Raw genomic sequence first — 25082 nt, forward strand, 5'->3', positions numbered from 1 at the left:
GCACTGTAAATTGTTGGTGCAAGTTGACAGCACACATATATACTGTAAATATAAAGGAGCTCTTTTGGTTACCACATTATGAAATTGAATATATTGAATTTAGTTATTCAAAATTTTTAATTATAACTCATAAAGACTAGTTTTTTTAGCTAGTTTCAAGTCTTTTTTAAGGTCAATCAACACTCTTTAATTATGTATATGCACTAATCTCTTAGTTCCAAATTATATAAGAAAAGTAAGTTGTTCTTTGAATTTAGTTGCAAAAATTGTATTTATCTATCTCTAGTTTTTGCTTAATTTTTTATATTTATAATAACTAGATCTATTTACAAATTCTTTCTCAAGTAATTATAGATTAATAATCATTTAAATGTTGGCCAACACCACAAAAAAAATTTAGTTAAAACGGCAATATTTTCAAGAACAGCGTTTTTGGGAAATACGTAACTAGGTTTCATTTTGGATATTACGGCAGTTTTTGAAAAATCACCACAATTTCTATGGTTAAATCGGCAGTTTTCTGTACGTTTAAAATGGTGGTCAAAACTGCCATTTTAACTAGATAAAATGATGATTTTTTAACTGTTTAAAATGACGGTTTAAAACTGCTATTTTTATCGATTAAAATGGAATTTTTTTATGTTTAAAATGACAGTCAAAACTGTTATTTTACCGGGTGAAATGACAAATTTTTTCGTTTAACTTGGCGGTTAAAACTTCCATTTTTACTCATTAAAATGGTAGTTTTGCTCATTTAAATTGTTGATTTTAACCACTATTTTTACCAAATTAAAACAATAATTTTATGTCATTCAAAATGATAGTTTTAATTGTCTTTTTTACTTGATTAAAATGATAGTTTTATACTTTTTTATCCGATTAAAATAATAGCTTTCGCTCGTTTAAAATGGCGGTTAGAACTATCGTTTTGACCGCATTAAACCAACAATTTTTTTAAACTTTCGTAATAATAAAAAATCATAAACTATAAATAAAACATAAAATATATCATATATCATATAAGTTTTATAATTCATACATAATCATCAAAAATCAAAAGTCATAACTCAAAGAAATTTGAGCAAATCAAGAGGGAATGTATGTCACTAAACTATAGAGCCAAATTACACCAGCCCAACTCCATCCCATTTCCTTGATTTTTGCAAAGCCCCAGTTAGCATATGCTACTACGAAAGCTGCTTCCTGTTAATTACAGAAATTACAAAAGTCAACATATGAGAAATTCAAAACTAGTATAGAGCGGCTCTTAATGTCGTGTTTTGTTCTTGTTATTCGATAAAAAGGATGAAGAAACCAAGATAATTAACATGAATATAAAGAAGATATTATCTTACCATCATTTAATATAGCAATAATCAAAACCATAAAAGGTGCAAAATCAAACTTCCAAATCAATACAATGAACATGAAGCCAAACTGCACAATAAAAGAATATACAAATAAATCACATGATTCCTTTATACATGTGGAAAAGCTTAGCTTTCTTTAATTTCAAACTATTTCTTCACTTACCACAATACGAATAGTAATGGGTACATCATAGATCTATTTACCAATCCAAAAAAATTTGATATCGGGTAACTAGAAACATTAAAATGAACTCAAACAATTAAGTTAGGTAATGACAGAAACTAATAGTATAGTTCTTCATCCTCTAAAAAATAGCGTTCCTAGCGAGCACAAAACTGATAATGACACCCAAATTAGGCTCAGTAAGGACAATATCATAGGTACTTCTTGCACATTTGTTCCATCAGCAACAGCAATTCCAATATCAAGAAAATTCTTCAACACTTGAGCAAGAAAATAATCATACTTAGACCAATTAAAGTTACCTAAAATTGATTCCCTTTCAAGGTTTTCTTGAGCCATCTAATTAGGCATAAAAAATATTATCAAAATGCATGATAACTAGTTGTTGTTCACCATGCAGTAATCTTTTGGTGAAGAACACAATATTAGTTTTCTTATAGATGTTATCATGTAACAACGTAATTGAAAATTCATGGTTTTGGCCTATAGATTTATATCGTTTTCTCTTTTGTAATTTCAATTGGATCCAGGTTTTAGATATCAAAGTCATAAATTCGTAAGTAATTAACCTTTATTGCCCAAGTTTTATTAAAATACATTTATGATTTATCATCAAGAAACCAACCACAAAGAATTACTAACAAAAGAATACCTTAGAAGTTGCTTCCAAATGGACAAGATCTTTGTAAAAATTTAACAATTCTGGCATTTTCTCATCAAGAAGCTAGTGGGATAAGAACAAAACATTGTAAGATATTATAACAAAAACAGCAACAGTGGCCAACCAAACAGGGAATTACGTTTTATCATGTGTGAAGAAAGGGACAAGAACAAGGCATTTTACAAATATCACAATCCTAAGCAAGAAATACAAATTGAGCAAAATAGATGGAGAAAAGTATGAAAAACTAGAGATTTAGACTAAAGTGGGTAAAAGAACAAAGTAGCCATAATACAAAATGTTACAGAGAGAACCATTATCAATAGGAAAATGAAACTTTTTCTTTAGTATTATGTCCTATAAATATATTCACACGGATGGAGCAAAGCAAAATTATATCAAAGATACCATAGTATAATACAAAATATTGTTAAAAGATTTTTTGGTATATCTACCTTGCACAAATGATGCATCAAAGTCATGTTATTTCTTGCACGAGTATCAGATAACATAAAGAGGCTATCGAATTTGAATCCAACTGATAACCCAACTATTGATATAAGGAAAAATATAATCTAATCAGCATTGTAGAAACTATAATTTTGTAATAAATATTAAGTTAAACCAGGATGCAACAATTAATTTCAAATATAAGACAGTCAAGTTAGAATGGAGTAATAGATACCCCTTGCTGTTCCCTGATTCAGAGCATTTCCCAAGCTAAGAATAGTCTACATTATTTGGCGTAATTTCACAGATTATTTCGCCTGTATTATAAAGCAATAACATGAGTATAAGCTTGGTAATTCTTTCATTTTTTTCAACTAAGAGCCATTAAACAGTACCTCTTTAGCAGCATTGTTGATTGTATTCAAATTTTTCCTCAAATCATTCACCTGAAGAAGCAAGAAGAATTTGTCTTTAAGCATGAAAAGCAATATAAGATAATTATAATTTGGATAGCATACCTAAGATGAAAAGTTGATTTTGAAAGCAAACTTCCTTAACTTGGATTCTACTTGTGAAACCTTTATTACCTCCATAAAAAATTGATACGGGTCATCAGAATAAGAACTTCATTAGAATTAATGTAGCCATTGTAAAGAACTAAACATTCATTGTTAACAACATAAAGCAAGAAGAACCTGTTCACATTTTTCAAGCATATCCTTGTTCCCTTTATAATTATGTAAAACAGAGACATTTCAACTAGGGAAAGAACAAAGAAAAATTTCATTTTCCATATTAAACAAAGAATCATGTCATGCAAATTTTGAAACCTTTTTTACATTTGATTTTGAAGTAATTTGTTATTTTTTTTTATGTTCCATTGGGAAGATTTCTAGTTTACTTAAAGGGTTTAACCTGAAACTGTTCATGCATATTTTTCTCTTATCAAAGAGACCTAACCATAAACAAACACGAAGTGTGAATTTTGAAATCCTAAAAAAATGAACTAAGGTTAAGATGATGCACAAATATGCATATGGCCTAAATGAAGCAAATATGGGATAGCCCACCTATGCAAGTAACAGTGATATGGTTCAAGATTTTTAACCTGGAATTGAGTATGTTATGCAAATGAAGATATTGCAGCCAAGATACAATTCATAGAAATACCAAATCATATGCATTACATGAAGTTATACTTTGTAGTTTAGATAATTTTTGATAAGTTAATGCACACGAGAGTAGAAACCTTCAACATCTCTATCTCTTCCTTGGAGGGACAAAACTTGATAAGATTCTCAACCTGATCAATATCCAGAACAGAAGAATCCAATGCTAGAACAATATTCTAAAACCCAAATAACAAAAAAGACAAATGTTAGAGCAAACATGAAAACTAATGCCCTCAATCAAGCTATATCCAAATGAAAAGTGAAAGTAAACAATAACCTCCCCTAACAAAAAAAAACAATAAAGTAATTGAACAAAATAATAGAAAAACTTACAAGCATATCTGGCAAATGAATTTTGATTTTGGAGAGAATTATTTAACAATTATATGCTCTACGTAAATCCACAATTCATTTTACTAGTTCACAACCTAACCCTGTGAGGTCCTACAATAAAAAAATCTAACGAGATTTCAAATCTCTTCACAATCTAGAAAGAACTAAGAATTTAAGAGAAGGAAAAACTGTAATTAAATTTAGAACATTCATTCTGATCGTTCTCAGTGAACTCATATTCGAGGGCTCAATCGATCATTTCCATGAAGCTTCCTTCCATAGAACAAGAATTCTTTGTTTCTTCTTACTAGAGAATGAATTAGATCTAAAAGTATGAAGAGGAAGGAAAAACCAAAAGAAGAAAATGAAGTATATTACCTATTAGAAGTGACAGAGAAGACGGAACCAAATCGCAAAGGCTCGCTGAAGGTAGCAATAGCGGCATTGCTTGCGGCGGCAAGGTGATAAACAAAGACGGCAAGGAAATGAGCGGCGGTGACTAGCCTTCAGATCGAAGCCAGAAAAAAATAACAGAACCTTAGTGAAGCCAGGAACATGATGTCGCTTGATATGGTTAGGGGATGAGTGACAAACCTTAAGATTGAAGCCAAATCGAGAACTAGATCGGAAACTCGCTGAAGCAACAACGACATTTCTTGCAGTGGCAAGGATATGAGCTACGACGAGAGGATGAGCAATAGCTAGGAGATAAATGACAGCAGTAAGAGATTAGGGTTCTTCATTCACATCACTCACACTTTTCCATATGTAACTGTACTAATCACTCTCAGTCTCTCATATGCAACCCATCATCCGAGTTAAAAGATGGTGTAGAATTTCAAACCACAACTTATCGGCAAGTGCACCGAGTCGTACTAAGTAATAAACTCAGGTGAGTGAGTGTCAGTCTCACAAGGATTAATGGACTAAGCAAGCAAAAATTGATTAATTGTTCTAATTAGACAAGTTGAAATGAGAGTTTTGAATATAAAATAGCATAAAAGTCAGTAAATTAAGAAAAGCAAACAGTTAATGGTTGAGAAAATAGAATGAGAAAAGCGTTAAAGCTTTGGAGATGTTTAAATTTTTGGATTACCATTCAAAGTCAACTATATTGATCATGCAAGGATTGAATTTATGGCAAACCCTAGGTGATTGAATTCCTATTCCTAGGCAATTCAATCTCCTCTAACCCAACCAATTGTCAATTTTTTTATCAATCAATTGTATTAGAGGGTTAAGTTCAAATTCTAATTTATAAGCCACACAAACCCTAAGAACTCAAAAATGATGCAATTATATGTCACATATCACATTAATCCGGATAATTACGGAGTTGTGAGAAGATGGTTTCAAGCTGTAATTTTAGTGATATAACTTTTCTAAGATTCAAAAGAATTCAATTTAGATTAGAGTTATTTTTCAATACACACTATTCTGTAGGATGAAAAACGAAACCAATTCTCAAACATAAATCAATGCATTAACAAGAAAACAAATCAACATTGGTTGTGCATGCAGCCAAAAATAGCCTGCGGCGACGCTGATGGAACACTACAAGATTAATATTTAATTTTGAGAGTATTTTAGTGGAGGTTTCTAAACCCCTCTACAATACATTTTATTTATGACAATTTAAAAAACCTCCACTAATCATTAATATAGGATTAAAATACAAAATTCTCCCCCTAAAAGATCATTTCTTATTTTCACAGAAATTTGAGACTGGTTAGAGGAGGAGAGGACCACCATGAAACCCTAAATTTTCTACTGCTATTTTCGCCGCCGTTTCCGCTGCCGTTTTGCCGGCGCCATTACGACTATCGTGTCCGTTGCAGTAGAGCGCTTCTGGACTGAGCCATCTATTTTATCAACGAATTTTCAGATCTCTCTCTATATTGTTGTTGCTGTCACTGTTGCCACCGCAGTTTTTGCCGCTGTTACCGCTACAGTTTCAGCCGTCAATGCCACCGTAGTTACCGTGGTACAACGCGTTTTCAGATATCTCTCTCTCGATCATCACTGTCACCCAATTTGGTCTCAACTTTATAGCGTAGATATCACATTCTATTTCCTCTGATACTCACACATTGATTATTAAACAATTTCATAAATATTCAAATTATTATTATTATTATTATTATTGATTTGGATAATATAAATAATTGAATTTTGTAGGCGGGAATCGAGTAGATCGCACTCACCGGAATGCCTCAAGTAAGTACTCTTCTCGCCCAAGTCAAAGTGTATTGTTTACTTGTATTTGGGATAATTCCACTAATATATCGTTAGTTGAATAATTGATTTTGATTGACTACACTTATCACAATTATTGATTTGGATGATTGCTTTTGTTGATTTATATTCAAATCTCTATAACCATGATGAGTTAGGCGTAATCAATTGTATTATGGTAGCAGAGCATATCTTGCGTTTGTCGATTATGTATTACTTGAAGCTCGATATGATCATCACTCCTAATAGTAGTTGGAAGGATGTGGTTTTAAGTGCAATTTAAGCTTATTATATGTGTTTCTCCTATCATTCTAGTTTGAAAGGAGTAGAAGTCATAAATTCCGAGGGAGGAAAAGATGATGCAGTAGAGGAAGCTAAAAAAGGAAGATTTAAATCAGAGGTGATTCTTTCTTTCTTTATTTATTTATTTTTTCATTTTTCATTATAGTGTTGTTTCTTATGACCTGCTTAAGCATTAAAAATGTTCAACCCCACAGTACGATCTTCATAGTCCTTCATCATTTAATCCTTATATTATTTTTGTGTTGTGTTGTTTTCAGATTTTGTTTATTATTGCATATTAGTGTGCTGACCATTATAATTTCTTTTTTTGGTTTTATTTTATTTCTTTTGTCTTTTTTTTAGAACATGCCTCATACATAGTAGGTTCGGATATAATTTTTCTCTATTTTCCTTGACTTGGCTCTCTTTATAGAGGAAAGAGATAGTTTCTTCAAAATGATAAAAAATTACATTGGGACAGATGTGACATCATTGGTAACGCTACCAGTTACTATCTTTGAATCTATGACTATGCTTCAGAAAATGGCCGAGGTTTGTGAAACTTCAATTTTTACCATCATTCAATTGCTTCTTTTTCTTTTCTTTTTATGCTGCTTGATTGAACTTCAAAGTTTTTGGACTAGTTGAGGGAGTACTCCCACTTGCTTGATAAAGCTGATAAGTGTGAGGATCCATACATGTGGCTTGTGTATGCATGTGTGTTTTCTCTCCTTTTAATCCTTCTATACAAGAATTTTATTTTATTTGAACATAGTGGAGGAATAGTTAAAAATTTAGGTGAATGAAATCAAGAACCTCTATGTAGCATTTTAACTAGTGTTGACATGTGATCAATCAACAATGTAAATCATTTGAGATTAAACATTTTATTGATATGACTTATGCATGTGTTTTACGACTATTTCTTTACCTTTTGTAATTCATTAATCATCACAGCATCATGGGCTGTATCTGTGTACTATGTATACCAAAGAACATGGAAGCCTTTTAATCCAATCCTTGGAGAGACCTATGAAATGGTTAACCATGGTGGAATCATTTTTCTTTCAAAACAGGTATCTTTTCTAATTTTAGTTGTGTTTTTCATGGGAGCCTCCACTTTCCCTCAAATCTTTTCTCTATCCCCCTCACTTTCAGATCAAATTTTTCTTTTATGTATGTTAGCATTTGGAAGAACTGCCTGTATTATTCTCACGGGTACTTTCTTTTTAGTCCCTTTATATTAGATATCTTCAAAAGATGGTTTTTTTTTCTTTTAAATTTCAGGTTAGTCATCATCCCCCAATGAGTGCTGGGCATGCTGAGAATGAGCATTTCACATATAATATCACTTTGAAGTTAAAAACTAAATTCTTGAAAAATTCTCTGGATGTTTATCCTCTTAGAAGGTGATCTTGTGTTGCATTTGTTCAACCAATTGCATTACTTATCATGAATATGGATTATGCGATATATATAATAATACCTCTAATTTGATGTTTTAAGCAATCAACTTATTCTTATTATTTTTTTAAATACATGCTAATTTGCTTGGTGGCAAAAGTGATTTATGTTCGTGAATGATTGCTTGCAGAATACGTGTAACTCTCAAGAGGGATGGTGTATCTTAGATTTGGTGCCACCTCCTACAAAGGTTAATAACCTGATATTTGGACGGACATGGATTCAGTCACCTGAAAAAATGATAATGACAAATTTGACAACTGGGAAAAAAATTGTACTTACTTTCAACCATGTGGATGGTTTGGGTAAGAAACTTAGTATTGTGCTATTCATATTTCTATATTTTACTTTAACTTGTCATTCACTCCTCCACTAATGTTGTTTCTTCATTCTCAATCAATATCAATATTATCTTGCAGGGCTGGTCTCTATGAGGTAGATGGGTATGTTTATAATGCTGTAGAGGAGCCTGAAATTTTGATAACTGGGAAATGGAATGAGCAATGCAATATCAACCTTGTGATTTGGAAGGAGAGCCTCATCCAGGTACAGAATTGAAAGAGGTCAGTGAGTTTGATTTCGTACATTATGCTTTTTATTTTGCTGATAAGTTAAATGGTGAAAGCTTAAATTCTCCAAGCTAACTAGCTAAGCATGTTGACTGCACAGGTGTGGCATGTTGCTGATATTCCAAAGGATGACAAATTTGATTATATATATTTTATGCACAAATTAAACAGTTTTGACACAGATCCAAGAAAACTCTTGCCATCGAACTCCCATTTACGCCCAGATAGATATGCAGTTGAGATGGGTAACACAACTAAATCTGGTGCTAAAAAGAGCAAGTCCTTTACCATTTCTTTCACTCCCCTTGCATTTTGTTTCAGAAATATCGTAAAGCATCACCATCCTACAACCAATACTCATATAATATTGACTGATATATAGTTTTGCATGCGGTAATTGTACCAAGACAAGACAAAAAATTTATGTTATCATGATCTGTGATTTGTGATCTATCCCCCATTGAAGCTATACAAGACCATAAAAACATGTTTTGAGTTTCACCATACATTGTGATATCAGTATCTACTTCTTTAGAGCTTGACAAATAGAGCTTGCTGTGAAGCCTGTGGCAATCTTAAGGCCGCATTTCTTGTTGCTATGGTGGGTTACTATCTGATATCATTTAATATCATTTTATATATTGTCAGATCATATAAAATATATAATTTTGATTGATCTAAGTTGTTCATTTCATACCAATTTGATTGATATAATTTGTTTAAATTTTTGTTAATTCCATACTAATTACTAATTTCTTTATAGTTAAATAATCTTTAGTTTGATTGATGTAATTTTTTCAATCAATAATAGTAGTTTATAGCTTTCAAATATGTTTAGTTTCAATGTTAAATTGTTTGCAACCATTTAGTTTGATTTAATTTTTTTTGAAAATTTTGTTTTTGTGGGGGTTTTAAACCGCCATAAAAATTTCAAAAAACCTCCATAAAAATTCAACTCAAAACCCCCGCCCACAAAGCAAACAAAAAATCGCCACTAAATTATTTCATGGGGGTTTTGCAAAACCCCCCGTAAATAAGCTTGTGGCACCTCAAATTTTGGAGGTTTGGGAAACTCCCACTAACCTTTCGGTGGGAGTTTCAAACCTCCACAAATCAGAAAAAATCCGCCACAAATCAACTTGAATCTTGTAGTGGAAGTTCTGTCGTCGGCGATGCTACTGCCAAAGAGAGAAAAGGTATTTTTTATTCAAAATAGAATTTTTTTTATTTTTCATAAATTTATTTATTTACTACTAAAAAATATTGTTCTAATTTTTTTTAAATTTGTTTCTATTTTTTATGAAGGTTCAGCTAGAGTTACAGAAGATGTGTTAGTATTTGAATTTAAATTTATTTTTGGATTAGTGATGGTTGGATGTCAATTAGTGTTTGATATGGTTGGTTGATTGATTTTATATGTGATTGTGTTTGGCTGACATTGTGGATTTCAGATTGGGTGAATGGATCTAATAATTTTTTTTATGGTTTGGGTGCATTTGGTGTTTGAATGGTTTTGTTTCATGTATGGTTAGTTAATTCATGGTTGAATGTGGTTGAGTATTGCCAATATTGTTGCATATTTTATGTTAATTTTTTTTAACAGTGTAACAAAAGAGTGAGAAAATGATACAAATTAAATATTAAATATACACAAAATAAAGAACTGAAATGAACAAGTCTAAATTAATAGTTAATTGAGCTTTTTATCAATATCGAATAATTTTTCAATGCCAAAAATTTGAAGTGCTATAAATATAACACTTAGTATGTGCACTAGCCATTTCAAGTAGTAAAATATAATGAGTAAAATATCGCTCCCACAAGAAATTGTCAAGTACTGAATTTGCTTTTCAATTATTATTTAGTTTCACAGAAGTTGATTTTGTAAAAATATAAATTGTAACAAGAGCAGTTAACAGAAAACTTGTATACAATATATCACAATTGCTAGGACGTTTGATTTTACCTCATTATGAAATTCAATATGTTGAATTTAGTTATTTAACATTTTTTAGTTAGAACTCATAGATACTAATTTTTTTTAGCTAGTTTCAAGTCTTTGTCAATATCCAAAAACACTCTTTAATTATGTATATGTACTAATCTCTTAGTTCCAAATTATATAAGAAAAAAAAGTTGTTCTTTGAATTTAGTTACAAAAATTATGTTTGTTTATCTCTAGTTTTCACTCAATTTTTGGTGTTTATAATAACTAGCTCTATTTACAAATTCTTTCTCAAGTCATTGTAAATCAATAATCATTTAAATATTGGTCCATCATTCAAAATTATTAAGAACAATTAGAAACACTTATGGTTCATAACATAAATCGTTGAATAACATCAATCCATAACATATCAATTCACATAATAGATTACACCAATGTCCTAGCCAGTAAATTTAATTCATAATAAAATAAAATAAAATGAAAATCATAATTGAAATTGAGAGAAAGAAGTACATAATTGTAGTTAACAAAAATTTAGCTCTTGGTTGTTATAGTCAGTGACGGATCCAAAAAAGGGGCAAATCATACATAATAAGACAATAATTTTTAGGGTAAGGTGCACTTTTTATTCTTAATATTTGCAATTTTTTCAAAAATACATTTAAGGTTTAGTTGCAGTTAATTTTGATCCTAATGTTTTCGATTTATGTTAAAATTATTCCTAGACGTCAACTTATATAAAATGTTAGGAATAAATTGAAAATTTTTAGGGAAAATTTTGACACAAATAAAAAACGTTAAGGACAAAATTGAATGAATAAAAAACGTTAGAGAAAAAATTGAATGAAATTAATTTAAAATAAAAAAATATACTTAGAAAAATATACTTCACCTTAATTTTTATAATTATATTTTATTATTGTAAAATATAATTTGAAATTTTTGGTTTATCCAGGATAGAATCTGCTATAAGACTTTTTACTTTGAATTTTAAAAACGTATTTTTACTAGAAGAGGTTGATGAATTATTTTGAGATCCAAACTCTAATGGTAATATTTTTTTTAAATATTTCTTTGTTACTAAAAAATAAATTTGTAAACTTAAATTAATTTATTAATAAATATAAATATTATAGAAATACAATTTATAATTTTAAAAAAATTTGAAAGTATAATATGAATATAAAATACTCAAAACAATCATAGAAAAAAATAATTATAAAATTTTATTGTGCAATAACTATTAACCAAAAAATAAAAATATTACACAATAGTATAATTACAAAACAAATGCAGAATAATTTAATAAAATAAAAATTACAAAAAGATAAAAATAAACTTTTAATTAAATCAAAAGAAATTAAAAAATAGAATAGAAAAAATAGAAAAATAAAAAACTGAAAAAAATAAAGAAAGATAGTAACAAAAAAATTGTTTTGAGAATAATTAGAATATTAGGGTTTTTATTTTGACTTCTCATTCTTTTATTATTATTTATTTAATTATTTTTTTATTAAATAGCTAAAATCAAATTTTATATATTTATAAAATCAAATTTAATTAAATATCTTTCAATAACATTGTAATTGTGAAGAGTGGGGTCAAAATTATTTATATAATAGGAACAACTAAAATTTAATACTATATACTACTTGAGAATTTTATAAAACTCAATGGAAGCACTTGTCCCCACATGCCACCAAGTAGATCCGTCCCTGCTCACAGCACTGACAATTTTTTTTTCTAAAATAATTAAATTTATTTTATAAAAAATAGATAAGGAAAAAAAAAGTAGATAAGTCTTTTGTATATATCGTTCACAAAATTCTAAAATGAACCATGAAGAGGGATCGAAAACAAAAATTATTTTTATTTTTTGGGCACAGTTAAGCCATAATTAGTAGTCAAATTAAAAGTCTTGTTAACAAAATTGTTAGCAACAATTTAAAATTATCAAAAATTAACAAATTATTTTATTAAAGATAAATGGTCTGCATATAATAAAACGTCACAGAAGTATAATACAATGAAGTAGACATAAAAAATAAATTCCTAAACCCTATAAATTCCGATAATCGTCATCGTCGTCAGGGTCCCCATGCTAAGGCGGCAGAGTAGGTGCTGGCGTTGGTGCCGCAACAGCAGCATTGCCGATGGAACTAGCGCGCATCTGCTGGTTGTACACCTCCATCTTCTCTTGCAAACGATCTAGCTGCTCTAGCATCTCCATCGGGTCCGAACTGATGGCAATGACTCTTCCCACACGTGCAAGAAGGTCGTTGTACCTCTGCTTAGATTGCTCCGCATGTCGGTGAAGCTCCTGTGTCAGCTTCTACACCTCTTCCCTTAAGTCAATAAATTTCTAGAGATCGGTAGGGCTGGTGACAGAGGCAGAGGCAGAGGAAGCCGCCAACACGAAGGAGCGAAGGCCACTGGCAAAGAACGACTCCAACCCGAAGCGGTGATTCTTGTGGGGTTCAGAGGCAGTCTCGCGCCAAACCCTATTAGGATCTACCAGTGAGGTCTCGGAGCCGCCTTCATCGTTCCCACTAGGCAGCTGAGATTGCTGAATCGCAGCCTCCAACCTCTGCGTGTAATCCTCCTGTGTCACACACGTTATGATTTGGATAACAGTTAATTGGCTTTAAACCAAATAAATTTTAAACATAGGATTAATTTAAAATCACATAATGCGATGCAGACTGCTCGTTGTAACACCCTTGCTACCAGAATGCCACGCTTCCGGCTACGCCACTCTGATAGCTTGGATATTATGAAAACTCTAAACATATTTAATACTAAGATAGGAACCTTTTAAAACTTTAAACCATATAATCTTTCAAAAGACTTTTTGGTTGAAAACATATATACAAACATACAAACCAGATACCATACTTAAAATTATATGTGTACATATACATAGTAATATCTTACAAGCATTACATATCACAAATCCTATCTCTCTTACAAAATTATAAAGATAAAGGCGAGGGAAAAATATTAATAACTAAGATAATACAAAGCATCGTAGAAACAAAAACTAAGATAAACTCTTCATAACTTCGTCATCCATATCCTGAAAGGGAAACCTGTAAAGGGGTGAGAACATTGTCCTCGTTGGTTCTCAGTAGAGGTTACAGAATTGCTATAATAAGATACGTAAAATAAAACTATTTTCAAGGTATAGTAATCGTTGCTCGCTGGTGCGCAGAAATTGTGATTACACTTTGATTATGTAAAAGTCATCGCTCTTTCTTTCCCTGGTAATGGCGCCACAAACATGATGCCAATACCATGGTTCACAACTTCGCACAACTATCCAGCAAGTGCACTGGGTCGTCCAAGTAATACCTTACGTGAGTAAGGGTCGAATTCCACGGAGATTGTTGGTATGAAGCAAGCTATGGTCACCTTGTAAATCTCAGTCAGGCGGATATAAAATAGTAATGGAGTTTTCGAAAATAATTAATAAAATAGGGATAGAAATACTTATGTAAATCATTGGTGAGAATTTCAGATAAGCGAATAGAGATGCTTTCATTCCTCTGAACCTCTGCTTTCCTGCTATCTTCATCCAATCAGTCTTACTCCTTTCCATGGCTGGCTTTATGTAATGCATCACCATTGTCAATGGCTACTTTCGGTCTTCTCTCGGGAAAATGATCCAAATGTCCTGTCACGGCACGGCTAATCGTCTGGAGGCATCACCCTTGTCAATGGTTACATCCTATCCTCTCAGTGAACATGGTCAACGCACCCTGTCACGGCACGGCTATTCATCTGTCAGTTCTCGATCATACTGGAATAGGATTTACTATCCTTTTGCGTCTGTCACTACGCCCAGCAATCGCGAGTTTGAAGCTCGTCACAGTCATTCAATCATTGAATCCTACTCGGAATACCACAGACAAGGTTTAGACTTTCCGGATTCTCTTGAATACCGCCATCATTCTAGCTTACACCACGAAGATTCTAATTAAGAGATCTAAGAGATACTCATTCAGTCGAAGGTAGAACGGAAGTGGTTGTCAGGCACACGTTCATAGGGAATGATGATGATTGTCACGTTCATCACATTCAGGTTGAAGAGCGAATGAATATCTTAGAAGCGAAATAAGATGAATTGAATAGAAAACAGTAGTACTTTGCATTAATCTTTGAGGAACAGCAGAGCTCCACACCTTAATCTATAGAGTGTAGAAACTCTACCGTTAAAAATACATAAGTGAAAGGTCCAGGCATGGCCGAATGGCCAGCCCCTCTGATCTAAGAACCAGGCGTCCAAAGATGATTCCAAAGATTCAAAGATGTCTAATACAATAGTAAAAGGTCCTATTTATAATAAACTAGCTACTAGGGTTTACAGAAGTAAGTAATTGATGCATAAATCCACTTCCGGGGCCCACTTGGTGTGTGCTTGGGCTGAGCTTTGAGTGTTGCACGTGTAGAGGTCCTTCTTGGAGTTGAACACCAGCTTTTGTGCCAGTTTGGGTGTTGAACTCCACTTTGCAGCTTGTTTCTGGCGCTGGACGCCAGAATTGGGCAGAGAACTGGCGTTGAACGCCAGTTTGCGTCATCTAAACCTGGGCAAAGTTATGGACTATTATACATTGCTGGAAAGCCCTGGATGTCTACTTTTCAACGCAATTAGAAGCACACCTTTTTGAGTTTTGTAGCTCCAGAAAATCCATTTTGAGTGTAGGGAGGTCAGAATCCAACAGCATCAGCAGTCCTTCTTCAACCTCTGAATCTGATTTTTGCTCAAGTCCCTCAATTTCAGCCAGAAAATACCTGAAATCACAGAAAAATACACAAACTCATAGTAAAGTCTAGAAATGTGAATTTAACATAAAAACTAATGAAAACATCCCTAAAAGTAACTAGATCCTACTAAAAACATACTAAAAATAATGCCAAAAAGCGTATAAATTATCCGCTCATCACAACACCAAACTTAAATTGTTGCTTGTCCCCAAGCAACTGAAAATCAAATAGGATAAAAAGAAGAGAATATACTATAAATTCCAAACTATCAATGAAACATAGCTTCAATCAGATGAGAGGGACTTGTAGCTTTTTGCCTCTTGAATAGTTTTGGCATCTCACTTTATCCATTGAGGTTCAGAATGATTGGCATCTATAGGAACTCAGAGTTCAGATAGTGTTATTGATTCTCCTAGTTCAGTATGATGATTCTTGAACACAGCTTCTTTATGAGTCTTGGCCGTGGCCCTAGGCACTTTGTTTTCCAGTATTACCACCGGATACATAAATGCAACAGACACATAATTGGGTGAACCTTTTCAGATTGTGACTCAGCTTTGCTAAAGTCCCCAATTAGAGGTGTCCAGGGTTCTTAAGCACACTCTTTTTTTTCTTTGGACCTTGACTTTAACCGCTCAGTCTCAAGTTTTCACTTGACACCTACACGCCACAAGCACATGGTTAGGGACAGCTTGGTTTAGCCGCTTAGGCCAGGATTTTATTCCTTTAGGCCCTCCTATCTACTGATGCTCAAAGCCTTGGGATCCTTTTTATTACCCTTGCCTTTTGGTTTTAAGGGTTATTGGCTTTTTGCTCTTGCCTCTTGGTTTTAAGAGCTTTTGGCTTTTTCTGCTTGCTTTTTCTTTTTCTTTCTATTTTTTTCGCCTATTTTTTTTCTGCAAGCTTTGTTCTTTGCTGCTTTTTCTTGCTTCAAGAATTATTTTTATGATTTTTCAGATTATCAAATAACATGTCTCCTTGTCATCATTCTTTCAAGAGCCAATATATTTAACATTCTTAAACAAAAACTTCAAAAGACATATGCACTGTTCAAGCATTCATTCAGAAAACAAGAAGCATTGTCACCACATCAATATAATTAAGCTAAGTTCAAGGATAAATTCAAAACTCATGTACTTCTTGTTCTTTTGGATTAAAACATTTTTCATTTAAGAGAGGTGATGGATTCATAGGACATTCATAACTTTAAGACATAGTTACTAACTACTAATGATCATGTAATGAAGACACAAACATAGATAAGCACATAGCATAGAAAACGAAAAACAGAAGAAATAAGAACAAGGAATGAATCCACCTTAGTGATGGTGGCGTTTCCTTCTTGAGGAACCAATGATGTCCTTGAGCTCTTCTATGTCTCTTCCTTGTCTTTGTTGCTCCTCCCTCATTATTTTTTGATCTTCTCTTATTTCATGAAGGATGATGGAGTGCTCTTGATGTTCCACCCTTAGTTGTCCCATATTGGAACTCAATTCTCCTAGGAAGGTGTTGATTTGCTCCCAATAGTTTTGTGGAGGAAAATGCATTTGAGGCATCTCCGGGATCTCATGGTGATGAGCTTCATACGCCTCTTGAGCTCCATGAATGTGCTCTCTTGTTTGCTCCATCTTTTTCTTAGTGATGGGCTTGTGAGATGAATCTTTCCATCTCCCATGACTCGGAGGTGGAAGCTTTTGTCTTCCCTTTCTCTTTTCTAGAGGATTCTCCGGTCTTAGGTGCCATTAATGGTTATGGAAAAATAAAAAGCTATGCTTTTACCACACCAAACTTAGAAGGTTGCTCGCCCTCGAGCAAAAGAAGAAAGAATAGAAGAAGAAGAAGAAGAAGAAGATATGGAGGAGATGGAGGGATGTGTGGATGGATGTGAGTGGTAAATGGAAAAAAGAAGAGGTGATCATGAATGGATAAAGAGAGGGTGAGGTGGGTAGGGATCCTGTGAGGTCCACAGATCTTGAGGTGATCCTGTGGTGTTCACAGATCCTGAGGTGTCAAGGATTTACATCCCTGCACCCATTGGGCATGCAAAATGCCCTTGCACACAACTCTGGGCGTTCAGCGCCAGGTTGGTGCCCATTTTGGGCGTTCAACGCCCATTTGTTGGCCATTTCTGGCGTTGAACGCCAGAACCATGCTTGTTCTGGGCGTTCAGCACCAGCTCTTCTCCAGGGTGCCATTCTGGCGTCCAGCGCCCAGATGATGCCCATTTTGGGCGTTCAGTGCCCAGACACTGCCCATTTTGGGCGTTCAGCGCCAGAACCATGCTCTGTTCTGGCGTTGAACGCCAAACAGGTGCTTCCTCCAGGGTGTGATTTTTCTTCTGCTGTTTTTGATTCCGTTTTCAATTTTTATATTTATTTTGTGACTCCACATGATCATGAACCTATAAAGACATATAACTAAGAAAAATATAGTTAGATAAATAAAAATTGGGTTGCCTCCCAACAAGCACTTCTTTAATGTCAATAGCTTGACAATGGGCTCTCATGGAGCCTCACAGATGTGCAAAGCTTTGTTGAGACCTCCCAACACCAAACTTAGAGTTTGGATATGGGAGTTTGACACCAAACTTAGAGTTTGGTTGTGGCCTCCCAACACCAAACTTAGAGTTTGACTGTGGGGATTTTGGTTGACTCTGCTTTGAGAGAAGCTTTTTCTGCTTCCTCTCCATGGATGCAGAGAGAGATCCTTGAGTTGTAAACACAAGGTTGTCCTCATTCAATTGAAGGATTAATTCTCCTCTGTCCACATCAATCACAGCTCTTGCTGTGGCTAGGAAAGGTCTTCCTAGGATGATGGATTCATCCTCTTCCTTTCCAGTATCCAGGACTATGAAATCAGCAGGGATGTAAAGGCCTTCAACCTTTACTAACACGTCCTCTACTTGTCCATAAGCCTATTTTCTTGAATTGTCTGCCATCTCTAATGAGATTTTAGCAGCTTGCATCTCATAGATTCCCAGTTTCTCTATTACAGAGAGGGGCATGAGGTTTATCCCTGAACCAAGGTCACACAGAGCCTTAAAGACCATGGTACCTACAGTACAAGGTATTATAAACTTTCCAGGATCCTGTCTCTTCTGAGGCAATGTCAGTTGATCCAGATCACTTAGTTTATTGATGAATAAGGGAGGTTCATCTTCCCAAGTTTCAATACCAAATAATTTGGCATTCAGCTTCATGATTGCACCAAGAAACTTGGCAGTTTGCTCTTCAGTAACATCCTCATTCTCTTCAGAAGAGGAATACTCATCAGAGCTCATGAATGGCATAAGGAGGTTCAATGGAATCTCTATGGTCTCTAGATGAGCCTCAGAGTCCTTTGGTTCCTCAGAGGGAAGCTCCTTATTGACCACTGGACGTCCCAGGAGGTCTTCCTCCTTGGGATTCACGTCCTCTCCTTCCCTTATAGGTTCGGCCATGGTGCTTATGTCAATGGCCTTGCACTCTCCTTTTGGATTCTCTTCTGTATTGCTTGGGAGAGTACTAGGAGGGATTTCAGTGATCCTTTTACTCAGCTGGCCCACTTGTGCTTCCAAATTTCTAATGGAAGACCTTGTTTCATTCATGAAACTTACAGTGGCCTTAGATAGATCAGAGACTAAATTTGCTAAATTAGAAGTATTTTGTTCAGAGTTCTCTGTCTGTTGCTGAGTGGATGATGGATAAGGTTTATTATTGTTAAACCTGTTTCTTCCACCATTATTAAAGCCTTGTTGAGGTCTTTGATCCTTCCATGAGAGATTTGGATGATTTCTCCATGATGGGTTATAGGTGTTTCCATAAGGTTCACCTAAGTAATTCACCTCTGCTATTGCAGGGTTTTCAGGATCATAAGCTTCTTCTGCATAAGAAGCCTCTTGAGTACTGTTGGATGCAGCTTGCATTCCATTCAGACTCTGAGAAATCATATTGACTTGCTGAGTCAATATTTTGTTCTGAGCCAATATGGCATTCAGAGTCTCAATTTCAAGAACTCCCTTCTTCATAGGTGTCCCATTACTCACAGGATTCCTCTCAGAAGTGTACATGAACTGGTTATTAGCAACCATGTCAATGAGTTCTTGAGCTTCTGCAGGCGTTTTCTTTAGGTGAATGGATCCACCTGTAGAAGTATCCAATGACATCTTTGATAGCTCAGATAAACCATCATAGAATATATCCAGGATGGTCCATTCTGAAAGCATGTCAGAAGGACACTTTTTGGTCAGCTGCTTGTATCTTTCCCAAGCTTCATAGAGGGATTCACCTTCTTTCTGTCTGAAGGTCTGAACATTCACTCTAAGTTTACTCAGTTTTTGAGGAGGAAAGAACTTGGCTAAGAAAGCCGTGACCAGCTTATCCCAAGAGTTTAGGCTGTCTTTGGGTTGAGAGTCCAACCACACTCTAGCTCTGTCTCTTACAGCAAAAGGGAAAAGCATGAGCCTGTAGACTTCAGGATCTACTCCATTAGTCTTAACAGTATCACATATCTGCAAGAATTCAGTTAAGAACTGAAAAGGATCTTCAGATGGAAGTCCGTGAAACTTGCAGTTCTGCTGCATCAGAGAAACTAGCTAAGGTTTCAGCTCAAAGTTGTTTGCTCCAATGGCAGGAATGGAGATGCTTCTTCCATGTAAATTGGAATTAGGTGCAGTAAAGTCACCAAGCATTCTCCTTGCATTATTGTTGTTGGGTTCGGCTGCCATCTCCTCTTCCTGTTCGAAAATTTCTGAAAGGTTATCTTTGGATTGTTGTAATTTAGCTTCTCTTAATTTTCTCTTCAGAGTCCTTTCAGGTTCTGGATCTGCTTCAACAAGAATGCCTTTTTCTTTGTCCCTGCTCATAAGAAAGAGAAGAGAAAAAGAAAAGAAGAGGAATCCTCTATGTTACAGTAAAGAGGTTCCTTATTGTTAGTAGAAGAAGAAAAGAAAAAAAAAATTCGAACACAGATAGAAGGGGGGTTTGAATTTGGTGAGTGATGTGAGGAAGAGATGTTAGTAGATGAATAATTAAATAGAATAAGAAGAGAGAGGAAGAGAATTTTCGAAAATTATTTTTTAAAAAAGAGTTAGTGATTTTCGAAAATAGTTTTTGAAAAAGGTTAGAAATTTTCGAAAATAAAAATCAAAAATTAAAATAATTAGTTAATTAAAAAGAAATTTTGAAAAAAGGAGAAGATATTTTCGAAAATTAGAGAGAGAGAGTTAGTTAGGTAGTTTTGAAAAAGATAAGAAACAAACAAAAAGTTGGTTAGTTAGTTGAAACAAATTTGAGAATCAATTTTGAAAAGATAAGAAGTTAGAAAAGATATTTTGAAATCAAATTTTTGAAAAAGGTAAGATAAAAAGATATTTTTGAAAAGATATGATTGAAATTAGTTTTGAAAAAGATCTGATTTTTAAAATCACAATTAATGACTTGATTCACAAGAAATCACAAGATATGATTCTAGAACTTAAAGTTTGAATCTTTCTTAACAAGTAAGTAACAAACTTGAAATTTTTGAATCAAAACATTAATTGTTATTGTTATTTTCGAAAATTTGATATAAAAATAAGAAAAAGATTTTTGAAAAATATTTTTAGAATTTTTGAAAATAACTTAAGAAAAATTAAAAAGATTTGATTTTTGAAAAAGATAAGATTTTTAAATTGAAAATTTGATTTGACTCATAAAAATAACTAGATTTTAAAAATTTTTGAAAAAGTCAACTCAAATTTTCTAATTTGATGAGAGAAAAGAGGGAAAGATATTTTTTTTTATTTTTGAATTTTTATGATGAGAGAGGAAAACAATGAAAATGATGCAATGCATGAAGATTTTAGATCAAAACAATGAATGCATGCAAGAATGTTATGAATGTCAAGATGAACACAAAGAACACTTTGAAGATCATGATGAACATCAAGAACATATTTTTGAAAAAAAAATTTTTGCAAAGAAAACATGCAAGACACCAAACTTAGAATTCTTTAATGCTTAGACATAAAGAATTTAGGAATACATATGAAAAACAAGAAAAGACACAAAACATGCAAATGCAAAGATCAAACAAGAAGACTTACCAAGAACAACTTGAAGATCATGAAGAACACCATGAATGCATGAAATTTTCGAAAAAATACAAGATGCACATGCAATTGACACCAAACTTATAACATGACTCAAGACTCAAACAAGAAACACAAAAATATTTTTTGATTTTTTTTATTTTCTAATTTTTTTTTTTGTATTTTTTTCGAAAATTATTTGAAAAACAAAAATAAGGATTTAAAAATCTTTAATATGAATTCTAGGAATCTTGTACTCTAAAGCTCCAATCTGAGGGTTAGACATGGCTTAATAGCCAGTCAAGCTTTAGAATGGATTTACATCCATTGAGGTGATTAGTTGAAGACCAATCCTAAAGGAGTTTGGGTATGGCTTTTCAGCCAGATAGGATTCAACATATTACCATGAAACTCTAGAATTCATTCTTGAAAGTTTTGAAGCCATAGAATAATTTATTTTTGAAAATATTTTTTATTTTAATTTTTTTTCGAAAACAAAAGAAAAATTTTTGAAAGATTTTTTGAAAAATTTTTGAAAAGAAAACAAAAAGAAAATTACCTAATCTGAGCAACAAGATGAACCGTCAGTTGTCCATACTCGAACAATCCCCGGCAACGGCGCCAAAAACTTGGTGCGCAGAAATTGTGATTACACTTTGATTATGTAAAAGTCATCGCTCTTTCTTTCCCTGGTAATGGCGCCACAAACATGATGCCAATACCATGGTTCACAACTTCGCACAACTAACCAGCAAGTGCACTGGGTCGTCCAAGTAATACCTTACGTGAGTAAGGGTCGAATCCCACGGAGATTGTTGGTATGAAGCAAGCTATGGTCACCTTGTAAATCTCAGTCAGGCGGATATAAAATAGTAATGGAGTTTTCGAAAATAATTAATAAAATAGGGATAGAAATACTTATGTAAATCATTGGTGAGGATTTCAGATAAGCGAATAGAGATGCTTTCGTTCCTCTGAACCTCTGCTTTACTGCTATCTTCATCCAATCAGTCTTACTCCTTTCCATGGCTGGCTTTATGTAATGCATCACCATTGTCAATGGCTACTTTCGGTCTTCTCTCGGGAAAATGATCCAAATGCCCTGTCACGGCACGGCTAATCGTCTGGAGGCATCACCCTTGTCAATGGTTACATCCTATCCTCTCAGTGAACATGGTCAACGCACCCTGTCACGGCACGGCTATTCATCTGTCGGTTCTCGATCATACTGGAATAGGATTTACTATCCTTTTGCGTCTGTCACTATGCCCAGCAATCGCGAGTTTGAAGCTCGTCACAGTCATTCAATCATTGAATCCTACTCGGAATACCACAGACAAGGTTTAGACTTTCCGGATTCTCTTGAATACCGCCATCATTCTAGCTTACACCACGAAGATTCTAATTAAGAGATCTAAGAGATACTCATTCAGTCGAAGGTAGAACGGAAGTGGTTGTCAGGCACGCGTTCATAGGGAATGATGATGATTGTCACGTTCATCACATTCAGGTTGAAGAGCGAATGAATATCTTAGAAGCGAAATAAGATGAATTGAATAGAAAATAGTAGTACTTTGCATTAATCTTTGAGGAACAGCAGAGCTCCACACCTTAATCTATGGAGTGTAGAAACTCTACCGTTAAAAATACATAAGTGAAAGGTCCAGGCATGGCCGAATGGCCAGCCCCTCTGATCTAAGAACCAGGCATCCAAAGATGATTCCAAAGATTCAAAGATGTCTAATACAATAGTAAAAGGTCCTATTTATAATAAACTAGCTACTAGGGTTTACAGAAGTAAGTAATTGATGCATAAATCCACTTCCGGGGCCCACTTGGTGTGTGCTTGGGCTGAGCTTTGAGTGTTGCACGTGTAGAGGTCCTTCTTGGAGTTGAACGCCAGCTTTTGTGCCAGTTTGGGCGTTGAACTCCACTTTGCAACTTGTTTCTGGCGCTGGACGCCAGAATTGGGCAGAGAACTGGCGTTGAACGCCAGTTTGCGTCATCTAAACTTGGGCAAAGTATAGACTATTATACATTTCTGGAAAGCCCTGGATGTCTAATTTCCAACGCAATTGGAAGCGCGCCTTTTTGAGTTCTGTAGCTCCAGAAAATCCATTTTGAGTGCAGGGAGGTCAGAATCTAACAACATCAGCAGTCCTTCTTCAACCTCTGAATCTGATTTTTGCTCAAGTCCCTCAATTTCAGCCAGAAAATACCTGAAAGCACAGAAAAACACACAAACTCATAGTAAAGTCCAGAAATGTGAATTTAACATAAAAACTAATGAAAACATCCCTAAAAGTAACTAGATCCTACTAAAAACATACTAAAAACAATGCCAAAAAGCGTATAAATTATCCGCTCATCACTCGCCTTATGTATCTTTTCCAAAACCAAACGTTTACATTCAAAAATTCAAAATCCTTTTTTAAAAGAGAAATCCATTAATTCTTCAAAATCCAAAACCTTTTTTTTTTGTATAAAATATTAAAAGTTTTCCTAGACAATATGAATGACCAACCTATTCCAAGCATATGTTCATTAAGTCTATACTGAACCAGTTTGATTTTTCATACTTTACTAAACTAAAAATACAAACCAATCACGGCCTCCGGCCCATCACATAATCAATGACAGCCTCAGGCCCAAACAACTCAATCAACATCCAATTTACCACAATCCGACCAATTTCAGTCACAAACACAAATAATGAGATTCAGATACAATCAAGAACAATTACAACAAGTATAGAAATTAACAGTTAAACATAATTATTCACATAGGCAAACCAATTACAATATGCACACCCAAACAATGTCACATAGATGCATATGATGAATGCCAGTCCTAATTGGCAGTGAGATCTCACTTGTTAGTTATCTTGCCAAACCCGACACATCTCCCAGAGATGACCCTTCCGTTCACGTATGTCATATGCGCTTCGGGGATATAGTGCCCGAATTTACTCTTGTGATACGCGAAGGGATGCAAGTAGGATCCCACATCAATTACTCGCATCCAAACGTAGGCGGGATACCACATTAACCTGCCCCACGCTGATGCTGCTATCTGGACAAGCAGGATCCCACATCAACCTGCCTTGCCAGGCACATAGCGAATTACAAAGGCATCCCTAACAGCACCGTCGAGATCCCACATCAACCGACTCAGAATGTTAGTGCTTCCGAAGGGATCTCACATCAACCTGCCTAGCCTTAACGTTTAGCGACTTATCAACAATCTCAGTAATATCCACAAACAATTAGGCTCAAATCATATATCAAAATCATTCTTGACCCATTTACTTTCAATAACAAACGTATTAAATTCACATATTTCCAAGAATAACTTTTCCTAAAAAATCAACTTCCTTTCAAAACGAAGTCACTTTATGTAACATTTTCCTAAAACTTCCAGACAACTTCAAAACCATACCAAATTTAAAATCTCTTTTAACAAACTCAAAATCATTCATTCTAAATCAGAACTTGGTAATAAAACTCCACAATAGAGTCTCAAGATTTTAGAAAAAAAACAACCCATCTCATTTTCTTAACTTCATTGAAAATGCTTAAAGTCATAACTTCTTGGTTTGAAT

The 25082-nt window shown here is 34.0% G+C and overlaps 2 pseudogenes; one reads left to right on the forward strand and one right to left on the reverse strand.

Annotated features, from left to right (window-relative positions):
* Nucleotides 1-1174: 1174 nt before the first annotated feature.
* Nucleotides 1175-4823, reverse strand: LOC148573198 (formin-like protein 3; annotated as a pseudogene).
* A 59-nt stretch (nucleotides 4824-4882) lies between these two features.
* On the forward strand, nucleotides 4883-9102 carry LOC107626945 (oxysterol-binding protein-related protein 3C-like; annotated as a pseudogene).
* Nucleotides 9103-25082: the final 15980 nt, after the last annotated feature.

Source organism: Arachis ipaensis, chromosome B2 (assembly GCF_059453495.1).
Source record: "Arachis ipaensis isolate K30076 ecotype BB chromosome B2, ASM5945349v1, whole genome shotgun sequence".
NCBI classification, from domain to species: Eukaryota; Viridiplantae; Streptophyta; class Magnoliopsida; order Fabales; family Fabaceae; genus Arachis; species Arachis ipaensis.